Source organism: Malania oleifera, chromosome 1, assembly GCF_029873635.1.
Source record: "Malania oleifera isolate guangnan ecotype guangnan chromosome 1, ASM2987363v1, whole genome shotgun sequence".
NCBI lineage: Eukaryota > Viridiplantae > Streptophyta > Magnoliopsida > Santalales > Ximeniaceae > Malania > Malania oleifera.
The window spans coordinates 118,689,681-118,702,096 of NC_080417.1; the positions used below are offsets into that span (position 1 = coordinate 118,689,681).

General features: G+C 38.0%; 1 protein-coding gene across 2 annotated transcripts in view; it reads right to left on the reverse strand.

The window, feature by feature from the left end:
- Window positions 1-1,065: 1,065 nt before the first annotated feature.
- Window positions 1,066-12,416, reverse strand: part of LOC131161101 (probable CCR4-associated factor 1 homolog 11) — a 29,418-nt gene continuing 18,067 nt past the window's right edge. The window contains exons 2-4 of one of the 2 annotated variants that reach the window (XR_009138310.1): window positions 3,227-3,516; window positions 3,048-3,117; window positions 1,573-2,064 (exon numbers count right to left, since the gene is read on the reverse strand). The gene's annotated coding sequence lies outside the window, so the exon portion shown is untranslated. Of the gene's footprint in view, window positions 2,065-3,047; window positions 3,517-12,416 lie in introns of both variants that reach the window. The other variant, XR_009138304.1, reaches the window with a different exon arrangement.

The following is a 12,416-nucleotide window of genomic DNA, read 5'->3' on the forward strand; positions in this document are numbered from 1 at the left end:
GATCTTAAATTGCAACAACTAAAAATTAAATTTCAAAAAAGAAATTAGGATTCTTCACAAGACTGTAATTTCAAAAAAGAAGAAAAAGAGAGGGGGTAAGAAGAAGATTACATGAACAAATTAATAATCACTTGATATTTGTGACAAGAACTCAGTCCGCCACCTAAAATCTCAAAAATCCTACGAACCTTTTATAAGGTTTTTAAAATTTTCCAATCATCCCTAACATTTTTATGTCTTGACACACTTGTACACCTCAAACATTTTTTATTTTTTGGGTCAAATAGGAAAAACAAAATATATGTTCTTTCAACAAATCAGAAGAAATATACAAAAAAATTTTTAGATTTCAAGAAAATCCTTACTGTTGAGAATTTCACTTGTAAGTTTATGTCGCACTAGAATATTTGAGTGGATGATGGGTGCTTATATACATAATTGGGCCCAAAACCTAATAAACTTAAACTTTTGGATCAAGTTGGTGCTTACCCATATATATCAAGTACACTTTGTGGACTCCTTCAGTCCTAACAAGTGGTATGAATCGATGGTTCGTAATTCGAGGTGAACGAGAGTATAAAGTCGAGATGTAAAGTTAATTCTCCTAACGTGCTAACAATTGGAAGATCAAGTATGTGACCGAAGCCAATAATGATCATCTAAGTCGAGGATGGATCTAGATAAGATCAAGACATGAAAGGTAGAATTGGTTCGGAAGCATGTGAAATGCAATTCAAAACACGTAAGACGCCAGTGGTAAGACCCACTTGAGCAACCTTTAGAGAATTGAGGTTACTCCCATAAAGGAAACGATTTCCATTCAAAGGGTGAGCAGTTGGAACTCACAAGTGAAGATAAGATTGTTGAGAATTCCACTTATAAGTTTGTGCTACATTAGAAAACTTAAGTGGAAGATGGATACTTATATACATGGTTGGGCTCAAGACCTAATAGACTTAAACTTTTGAATCAAGTTGGTGCTCACCTATGTGTATCAAGCACACCTATGGACTCCTCTAGTCCTAACACTTATCTTATTGGAGAGATTTCTTGGATTTGAAGTACAATTTGAACATAATATGAGATGAAATTATAATGAATTTTTATCTAAATCTAGATAAAGTCAAATTTACAACACGCACAGCTGGGAGCGGGGCAAAGAAAGAGTTGCCACCTTATCCTTTTTGCTATTTTTTGAAGGTGTTAATAATACAACAAAATGCGGACCCGGCAGCACGTGATGCCCTTCATATGTGGTAGCCTTCTAAACTCCCAAATCTTTTGTTGAAATTCCTTTATTCTTCATTTCCCCAAAAAAAATTACCTCCAAAATTGGGACAGCAGCACTCAACCCGACTGGTCTTACAAGAAGAGTGCATCTTAATAACCAGTAACAATTTACCACAATTAGAACACAAAAAGATACCATGAAGGAGGAAAATAGAAACAACTGCAGCAGCTAGTAAGCTTCTAATGGTGAACCCAAAAACTAGCACCTAAAAGACTGTCAAGACAAGGGAGAGGTTTTCATTTGGGATGAACAGGAAGCAACATTCTCTGGAACCAACGAGATCCAAAAGACAGATTTTCATCCTGTATTGGTTTAAGGGTTATATTCAGACTAAAATGCAGTAGAGACTAGTCTTGGCTTCAACTGTAATTAAAAATGAGAATCAACATCCTCTCCAATAAATATTAGTGGCACAACTAGGACACTTGTATTCATGATTGCCGAGGCCAATGTCAATTCATCTCATGTAAGGTGCGGTGCATCCCCTTGAAATGCAAATCATTTGCAAAGGCAGGCATATGAGAGTGGAGTGATAATGGGGCCTCAAAACTGACCTCTGCTTGGAAGGGCTAGCCACTTGCCAAACATAAATTCCTTCACCCCAAATTGTTTAGCCACTGTCCCATATTGATAAGAAGACAGTGGGAACTGCAGGGAGGGACCACACTTATCTGGCTGGCTGGTTTGGACTGCCAAACGAAATATTCGAAGCAGCATGGAGCCCTCCACCACTTGAACGGCATAGCAACTCCATCAAAGCTGGAAAGTGTCACCTAATAGAGGCAACAGAGAGGCAGAAAAATGAAACTTGTTAACGCCTCGATGAAAGCAGCCATCTTCATTCACAGTTCCTGTTACCCAAATAAAATAAATTTCCCAAATAATAAAAATGCATGGATTGAGGATTCATTCATGTCATGTTACAGACATGGGAAGAAAGGCTAAAAGCAAAAATATCAAGGAGGCAAGGATAACTAATATCCAAGGGTTAAAGAGTGAAGACCAGGAACATAAATATCATTAAAAGCTCTCATACTTTACACCAAGCAGGTCAGAGTCGTCTGACAAATTCCCACACCCCACCCCTCAATAAAAAATAAAAATACCAAAAATAATAAAATAATGAGAAGAGGGAGGAAAAAACCAAGGGCCTATTAACTTGTGAAATTAGTTCTAATTTTCAATTTTAGTTTTCTAAAGAAAAAAAAAATTCGACCCTGTTTTCTGATTTTCCAACATTAGTGTAGGAACTTCCCTGCAAAAATGTTGTAAAATCAGGAATACGGTGGCAATTCCATTGGAAACTGAAAATAGAAAATGAAGACTGTTTTCAACAATTGAACAGACCCTAAACATTTCGTGCGCACATGCATTTTTTGCAATCACGAAATCATGAACTGGCTCATTGTCAAACACCTTAAACAATTAAAAATGTGAAGTTCAAACATTTAAAGGCATTACTACCCAAGATTCTTGCTTGTTATGAGGTCACTCTACAAGATCACATTTCTTCCCTCAGTTTTTACCAAACAAGGATACGGTCAAAGAAATATTCATTGTATTTGTAATAGTTGCTGCACAACTTTTTAACACACGCAAATATATTTGTTTTCAAGTGACCAATAAACACTACAGACAATAGTATAATATTATTATTTCAAGAAAAATTTGAAGACAGGAATACAGTATAGACGCCCCATTAAGTGTGAGTTTATAATGCCATGTAGGAATCCTTGAAAATATTACAATTACTCACCTCTATCCCATCTCTCGAGTCTTTAAACACCTGCTTCTCTGAGTTGATGCAGAAAAAGCACGAAAACATGCTGTAAAGTCCAAAGACAAATGCAGATTCAAGTCTAGTTTAAAACAACAATATAACTTCTTGAGGAGAATATGCATAAATGGAGTTGTTGATATCATGATGAATCTTACATCCCAGCCGTATCAGAGTATGCATAACTGTACTAGTTGAGGAGAATACGCATAAACGTAGTGGTTTTTTCAAGCTCTCCACTTTATCACACAGAGCAGTGAAGACTGAAGATGGGCAAGCAGCACTCCACCAAGTCAGAAAAATTAACTCAAAGGAAAGACCCACTGCTTGAAAGAATTGAAACCAAACTCCTCCACGAAGGACCCAAACAGCAAACCAGATCATTTTAACAATTTAGTACTTTCCGCCCATTATTATCCCCCTCATTATAAGCACACAAACAGAATCTCTGCAGAAGATCATTTTAGAATTTCATGAGTTCAGTGGCTCCAAATTTTCTTCCAAATATTGTTGGCCAAGCCTTGACAAGAAAATCAAGTTTCATGATCAACCAAGCTAATCCAATTGAAAAATCCCCATTCCTACTGTGAATCCACACCCTGGCTTTCTTAGAGGCAGAGAGTAGAACTCCAGTTTGCTTAACAGAATTTTTTTCTCTATGGCATGGTTAATGCAATAAGAACATTAAATGACTTCGTCCACTTGCATTTGTAAATTTTGTGTGATTCATTGGTTCATTCTTCAAATGTTTCAAATTCAAGGTCAAATTTTTCCCAACCAGGGGAGAATGATGGGGAGTATTAGAGAAGTCACTTATGATGAGACCTAGCTAGGAAAACCAAGTGTTCTAGGAATTTTCTGTGCTTTAAAAATGGGTAGGAAAAAGGCCAATGGCCAGTCTAAATATTTATAGGATCACCTTCTCAACCAAGAAACTAGAAAGAAAGGCCCTGCAACCACAGCTTATGCTCAGGATTGATTTCACATGCATTCAAAGGGACACGAACCAGCATACAGGTCTTAGCTTCAAGGAATACCATTCATGCTTTATTACTTTAAAAAAGAAAAAAGAAAAAAGGCAGCCCTCACATCTCCTGCGTATGCAGGTTCTGAGGAATTCAGGTTTGATTCGTGGAATGGAATAGCTTTGTTGAAGAAGAACAGAGGTATGGAAGGTGCTTAGTAAGCCTGCGTCAAAACCAAAACTGCAACTCATTGTGTTAGCAACACAATCTGAGGGCATAAAAGACGTTCCAAAATTGACATTTGAGCACAAAGAATCCGAGGTGGACCTTAAGGAGGTGGAAATTGCAGAGATTAAGCCATATATGGGGGTAAGTCCATTAAGTTCAAGGCTGAAGACAGATTGCGTATATGGAATTTTTCATTCCTAACAAGTTCGTGTTCAATGACTTCGTCCACTTGCATTTGTAAATTTTGTGGGATTCATTGGTTCATTCTTTAAATGTTTCGAATTCAAGGTCAAATTTTTCCCAACCAGGGGAGAATGATGGGGAACATTAGAGAAGTCACTTATGAGAAGTTATATGAGAAATTATTCGAACACCAACCCCCCCCCCCCCCCGGGGCCTCCCCCAAATCCAGACACAACCTATTGGATATTATTAACCACATTATTAATTAATAAAGGCCCGATTAATGCAGTGTTTCATCCTTTCTCACTAATAACATGTTGAATATACAAAAGAACTGTCTTCTTTTTTATAAAAGAAGTTTACTGACGGGACGTGAGACAAAAACAAAACAATACAAGAAAATGTGCATTAGTCATTGTGCACAAGTCATTCTCCCAACTACCCAAAAATAGACTAAGGAAAAAAGTTATAAAATATAAATGCACATTCTCCCAACCACCCAAAAATAAACTGAGGAAAAAAGTAATAAAAAAGTAAACGCACATTCTCCCATCCACCCAAAAATAAACTAAGGAAAAAAGTTATTAAAAAAAAATACAAAAATACAGCTTTTCATCCCACCGAGTATCAAGTTACATGCATTCCTTTAAGGGCCTAAAAGCAGAAGTCGACAGATGCAAGAAAAACTATCTTATACCAGAATAGACACAAGCAAAATCCTTGACGATCCAATTATTACTCTCCAGCCAAATGGACCAAACCACTACAAACCTTGCACAACTCCACAAAATTCTAGCATCCCAATCCCTCCCAAAACCTCCTAAAAGAAATTCACCAATATTACAACACATCAAAAAAATATCAGGAGACAATGCCTCATTAATTCCTTTTTTATTTAAAGGCACATACATTGTGTTTACTCAGTTTGACTGCCAACCAAATAAAAGGCCTCATTTTAGATGAACTTTAGCTTTCTGAACATGATTCATAAAAAAAAGCAGGAAATGAATAATATAAGAAAGAAAGATTTAAAAAATGGTCCAATGCCATCCAAAGTCCAAACCCTAATATCCCACTAACACCTCTATAAGGGAGATGGTACACTGTGAGAAGCAAAGTCAGCTCATTTGCCTCTCTAATTCATTAAAATCCCTCCTAAACCCCAGGCACCAAGGGGTAAAAGATTGAGAAGAGAAAAATGGTAACAATTAGAGCATTGTAATAAAAACTGGAGAAGAGAAAGACAGAAAAAGTTAAAAGGAACATTACTTCTCTAAAGATCTTTCCAAAAATGAGCCCAGAACTCAATTCCCACTTTATATTTGAGCTAAGGAGAAAATGGAGTAGAAATACAAGCATTGAATTTCTAAGGTTTTTATAGACAACATTACCACCTAACTTAACATCACAATAGTTCTCTTGAAGACCAAATGTTCTCCTCATAAATTTGTGCAAAGGAGAAAATTAATTTCTAAGGGAAAAAATGCCATGATCATTTTCCCACAAGAGATATTCCTAGCCACCAAATTATCAAGACCCCTCATCAGACTTAGCTTACAAATTTAACCAACCAAATGATCCCTTATCTCCCAAAGTCCAAACTAAAAGAAATCACTCTATCACCTTCTCCAACCCAGAAATAAATAGGAATGAAAAGCCAAAGATGCATGAATTAAAGTAATGCAACCAGCCAAAGAGAAAAGCAGCCTTCCAATTATCCAACCACATTGCAACCTTGGCAATCACATGATCTCAGAAAACACTCGACCAATAATTACTACCCAAAGGAAATCCTAAATAAGTTATAAAAGCCAATCAACACCAGCACCTAGCCAGGAAAAAACCAATTCCTAATCAAATATAATTCCCAGCAAAAGCACTCTGAATACTAAAACTAACATCACCCAAATAACATTTAACCTAATATACAAATCCCAGCAAAGGCACTCTGAATGCTAAAAATAACATCCCAGAAAAAGCACTCTGAATGCTAAAAATAACATCACCCAAATAACATTTAAGGTAACGAGAAGAGCATTTGCAATAATCTTGTGAATGTTAATAACTAAACTAATAAGCCTAAAATCTTTCACTTTAAGACTGCCAATGATGATCAAAGAAAAATTCCTGAAAGCCTTCAACAAATTTCCTTCGACCATATCCCAACATCCTAGGAAAAAAATTCTACACCTATCCAGTGGCTGAGAATGGTTGGCGCCGGAGGAACTGTAGGACCTACACATGCACTAGAACACATGGAGGAAGGCTCAAAGGGTCTTAGTAAGGTGCCAAGTCATCCACATTGAAAGTATGCTGATGCACCTGCATCAGGTCCAAGTTTATGATGGTGGAGAATATGTGAATGGCATGGGCAACGAATTCATTGAAGAAATTTGCAGAATAGCATTTAAACCTAATGCAAATGACATCATGAACCATATCAAATTCTCTAGCCCTATGATGCAGATTAGCAGCAAGTTTATAATCCATATTCCACATGAGAAGTTTACGCACAACCTCAACATTCAACTCATGATGAGACAAAAGACTGTATATGCTCAAAAAGATGGCATCTTGCGTAAAGAGTCAAGGCCAATAGGTTCAGGGATTTGTAATTGAATACGCACAAACAAGCTCTTATCCGTTTGCCTATTCACCAAGTTATTATAAATGAACTCAACAATAGCAGCACAAAGTCCCAATTACTTGTTTTTTTTTTTTTCCCCGGATGAACAAAGAATTGTACAAGAAAGAAGAAAGTACATCAGAAAAAGGAAGAAAAAAAAATAAAAAACAAGGAGAATAAAAAATCCTCCCTTCACATCAATAAAAACTGCTACAAAGATCACAGCAAAACAGAAAGCACCTCATAAAGCAGAGCCAACCAATCCCACTGCAAATCTTCCAAAGAAACATGGTGAACAAAGCCATTTGCCGACACCCACAACGACGCGAGATAAATCACTCTACTCCAAAGAAAATTGTTAGTAGCAGCCACACCTTCGAGAACTCTAGCATTCTTCTCCAACGAAACGTACCAAATAATAGCCATAATAGTGCACCACGACAAAGCTTTCCTATCCTTTCCCTTGCCAAAACCCCTAAATGTAATAATACAAAGGCATTCCATGCGGAGGGGAAAACCCAGTTTTCACCAAATGTACCAAATAATTTTATTCTAAACAGCCAAAGTGACAGGGCAGTCAAGAAACAGATGTGAGCAAGTTTCTCCATTCCTCAAAGGACACAACATCAGGTGGCAAGGCCTTATTAGGCCTTTCTCTTTTAAATCATTGGTGTTGATTCTTTCAGTTATCAGAGTCCAAATAAAAGCTTTTATTTTTTAGGGAGCTTTAGCTTTCCAGATCAAAGAATATAATGAAAAAGGGTCTGTGAGTCAAGAGTCAAACAGGAAAAAAAAGGATTTACAAGAAAATTCACCAAAAGGATCTAAGCTGCAAACCCTTATATCACTCCGCAAAAGAACATGAAGAGAGTCAAGAAAACTAGTCAAAAGAGCCAACTCATTAATCTCTCTCATTAAGATTTCTCCCAAATGGAAATTCCAAGAGTGCAAAAGAAGAAGAGTAGAAATTGGGGTATCATGAAGATTAGATAACTCAAAGATATGAGGAAATGCAATAGCCAAAGGCACATTTCCCACCCAATTGCCCTCCCAAAAACAAATTTGCTCCCCATTACCCACCATATACTTGACTTTAGGAAGGAAATAATCATAAATCTAAGATACAAACTTCCAAGAACTCGAATAGTTAATATTAACCCCTACTTTAACATCCCACTGATTTTGTAGTAGACCAAATTCCTTTATTCCAAAGAGAATTAGGTTCTTAAGGAAAGTAACATAACCATTTCCCCACCAAAGAAACATTTTCGGACACTAAATAAACAAACCCAAGCCTCCCTCCCTTTTAGACCTAACCAAGTCTCCCAACCTTACAAGACGATCTCTACAACCCTCCCCCACTCAACCACAAGAGATCCCTCATTAGTTTCTCAAGCCTCCATGCCAATCTCACAAGAATTCTAAAAAGAGAAACACAATGCAAAGAGATAGATGACAGAAGCAAGGATAAAAGTAATACCACCACCTAAAGTGAAGAATACTCCTTTCAACCCATAAAGTCTCCTAGCCACTCTCTCAAAACCCGGGTCCCAAAAAGAGTCAGCATTGGGATTACCAATTAAGGCGACACCTAAACAGGTAATAGGCCAAGTCAAAATGGCACAACCAGTGAGCCTAACAAAAGGGCCTACATTAATATCAAGGCCCACCAAACTACTCTTATAGAAATTAATTTCAGCCCAGAAGCTTTCCCAAACACTTGTAAGATGGTCGACAAATTAGAGAAGCAGCCCACATTTTCTAAAAGGAAGAGAGTGATACCATCTGCAAACTGAAGGTGCAATGTGATACAATCCCCATGCCTAACTAAATCCCCTCCAAACCTCTATCAACTCCTCTCTCTCTCAATCATCATATTCAAAGCATCAACCATAGTAGTAAAAAGAAAAGGAGAAAGAGGATCTACCTATTTTAGACTCTTACACTCAAAACCCAAGACTTAGCCTGGCTGTTCACTAAGACCAAAAAAATCACAGAAGATAAACACCCTCTAATCCATTTCCTCCACCTCAGGCCAAGCCCTTTGTTAGCCATAACCTTGCCCAGAAAGCTCCAATTCACCCTACCATAAGCTTTCTCATAGTCCAATTTCAACATAAGACTCCTGTTATTCCTTCCAACAGCATCTTCAGTCACCTCATTTGTTATCAAAAACAGAGTGACTAAGGCAGGTAGCGTCCTCCAGAACTGCAGACAACCTCTGGTCTAAAATCCTTCACTAGAATCGCAAAATCTTTTTGGGCCCCAAGGCAATAAAAATAGAATTTATACTCCTTCGTACCTCTCCATTGTCAAAAAATTAAGAAAAAAATTGAAGGTCTCTCTTCACACACTCCCAACAGTCCTGAAAAAATGCCATGGTGAATCATCCAACCCATTATCCATCTCAAAAACCAAGATCTTAATCGCCACTTCCTTCAAAGCTCTCCCTAACCAAGCAGCTTTATCCAACTTGAGAGGGAGTGTAGAAATCCCAAGTACCTTCAAATATCTTGGAGTAATTTAGAGAAGTATATATTGTATATTATTGAGAGAGATTTGTTTAGGAGATTATTTCCATATTTAGATCTTCCGATTGTATTATAAATATTGTACATTAGTCCGTACAAAATTATTCAAGAAATACAGAAATTCCATTCTGTTTTCAAGAGTCTAATCGCACTTTCCATGACCTAACTAGAGAGTTAAAAGATGACTTACCTAGGTGCTTATCAGTGAAATAGCCCACCAGGTGTATGCTTGAAATCCCCACTGAATCAATCAGCTCTGAAGCTGGTATACGAGCACCATCACCATTTGCTGTAAAAGCTAGAATAGCACCACAATTTGAAGGGTTCCTATTGTTTGCAAACAACTCAACCCAAGCAACCCTTTTGTTATTCCTCATAACTGTCCTCCCTTCTTGGGTTTCCTGTTGAGATTGTTTACTCTCAACAGGATTTTGCTTCTTTGAGATTGGCTCCTGAACCCTGTCACAAACAGTAGCATTCCCCTCTGTATCATCCATAGCATTACTCGTATCCTTCATACACAATGTTTCTGATACAGAGGGCTCATCATCATCCCACGACCTTCTCTTTCCATCCCCCTTATCACTGTTAACCCCTTCCATCTGCGAGCAACAATCCTCAGTTAACCCCATTTCTTCAAGTATTTTTTCATTCAACATCATAAGGACATTCTTCATTACCATATCCTTCTGTTTGCAGATGTAAGGGCTCACAACTATTCCCATATGTTTCTGAAGTTTATCAAGAAGGTCCAAAGGAGTTTGCATGTCCCTCGAATCCCCTTGAGTTTTCTGTAACACCTCTCCAGAAAGTCAAGCAAACTCAGCAAGTATTTCATGATTTTTATTTTTACTCCACAATCCTTTCTTTCCCCCCTTTAATCTCAATGAACTTTAATGCATCTTCCACTTCTTTCTTCAAATCATCTTCCTTCTCAGATTTTCCTAGTGCCCTATTCACAACGTTGTGACCCATGAGCACACCCAAAAATTCAATTTTCAGATCTGTTGGTGGGCTAGAACCAGGAAAAAATTTGAAACAGCACTTGAAAGCCCCTAGAGGTTAGGGAGAAACCTTCGTCCACCTTCAGAAGTGCAAATCCAACAGCCAAGAACAAAGAAATCAAAGGAAAATCCGAAGCAAGAAGACTAACTAACCCTAGTACCATGCATCCCTCGGAGAGGAAAGAGAGCTTCTCTCTCTAACATGTTACCGGTAGCATCAGACTTCTTCTTTCTTCTATGATGAGGAGGAGGAGGGGGAGGAGCCGCGAGCATCACCGAGATTCATATCATTGAATACCCTTTGCTCGTTGGACAGGGGGTCAAAGAGCACCAAAAGACAACGAGTCGTCTGGAGATTCGCCGTTTGGAGGTTTGCCTACGACGAGTCGACGTCCAGCAACGTTGTCTGCGAGCGGTCACGAACGAAAATTAGGGCAGAGGAAAATGCAGAGCTAGGGCATTAGATTGCTGACATCTTTAGGAAAGCCATGACTCGCCAGCGCCATCAGTTTCTCGTGGTCAAATTGATGCTTCTTGATCGACCCGCATCAATTTGAGGGGGGATGTCAGTCAGATTATATCAAGCCATAATTAGCCTATAATTAGCCTAACTATTTATGGCATGATTCTTGTATTATAGCTGTAACTGCCATGTAATTAGCTGCTGCCATGTAATTAGCTGCAGCCATGTAACTGCCTTGTAATTAAGCTGCAGCCATGTAACTGCCATGTAATTAGCTGCAGCCATATAACTGCCATGTAATTAGCTCAAACGTTGCTATATAATGAGAAGAATCCTCGCAAAGAAGGGATTCAATACAATTGATATCTCCCTCTCTTTATAATATATGTCACGTACAATACCAATGACCATGATACCCTTACTAACACTTACTAACATAACTCTTAACACATGATATTAATACTAAATGACTAAATAACCAATAACACTCCCACTCAAGTTGGAGCATATGTATCATATGCTCCTAGCTTGTTACAAATGAATTTCACATGAGCACCTCCCACGGCTTTAGTGAACAAATCAGCAAGCTAAAATTCAGACTTCACTTAAGTGGCTGCAATGAGCTTCAGTACAAGTTTCTCTCGAATAAAGTGGCAATCAACATCAATATGCTTTGTCTACGCATGAAAGACCAAGTTGGAGGCAATATGAATAGCAACTTGATTATCACACATCAACTCCATAGGTTGAGAATGTGGAAAACCTAGTTCGTCCTAGTTCACATTGTGCACCATAACTATTTGACTCACCATCCAAATGTGGATCTTCAATAAGAAGGCAACCCGACGACCCAACTTGCATCTGTATATCCCTAAATATGAGTGTGACCCCGATCTTGATATAAGAGACCTATCCCTAGTGCATCTTTGAGATATCTCAAAATGCGGGTTATTGCATCCCAATGACTTGTTCTCAAGAGAATCGAGAAACCGATTCACAACACTTGTTACAAAGGATATATATGGTCGAGTGATTGTGAAATAATTCAACTTTCCAATGAGTCTCCGATATCATCGTGGGTTAGGCAACAAATCACTCATATCAAACACTAACTTACTATTGGGATCCATGGGTGCATCAACAAGTTTGGATCATAATAGTCCAATCTCATATAAAAGATCAAGAACATACTTTCTCTATGATAAGAAAAATCATGTATGAGATCTCAATACTTCTATACCCAAAAAAGTACTTCAAGTCTTCAATAGTCCCAAGTCCTTGGTCTAAAACTTGCTTTGTAGGAAAAGCTTTAGGTCATGGATGCCTTGATCATCGTCACTGGTCACAA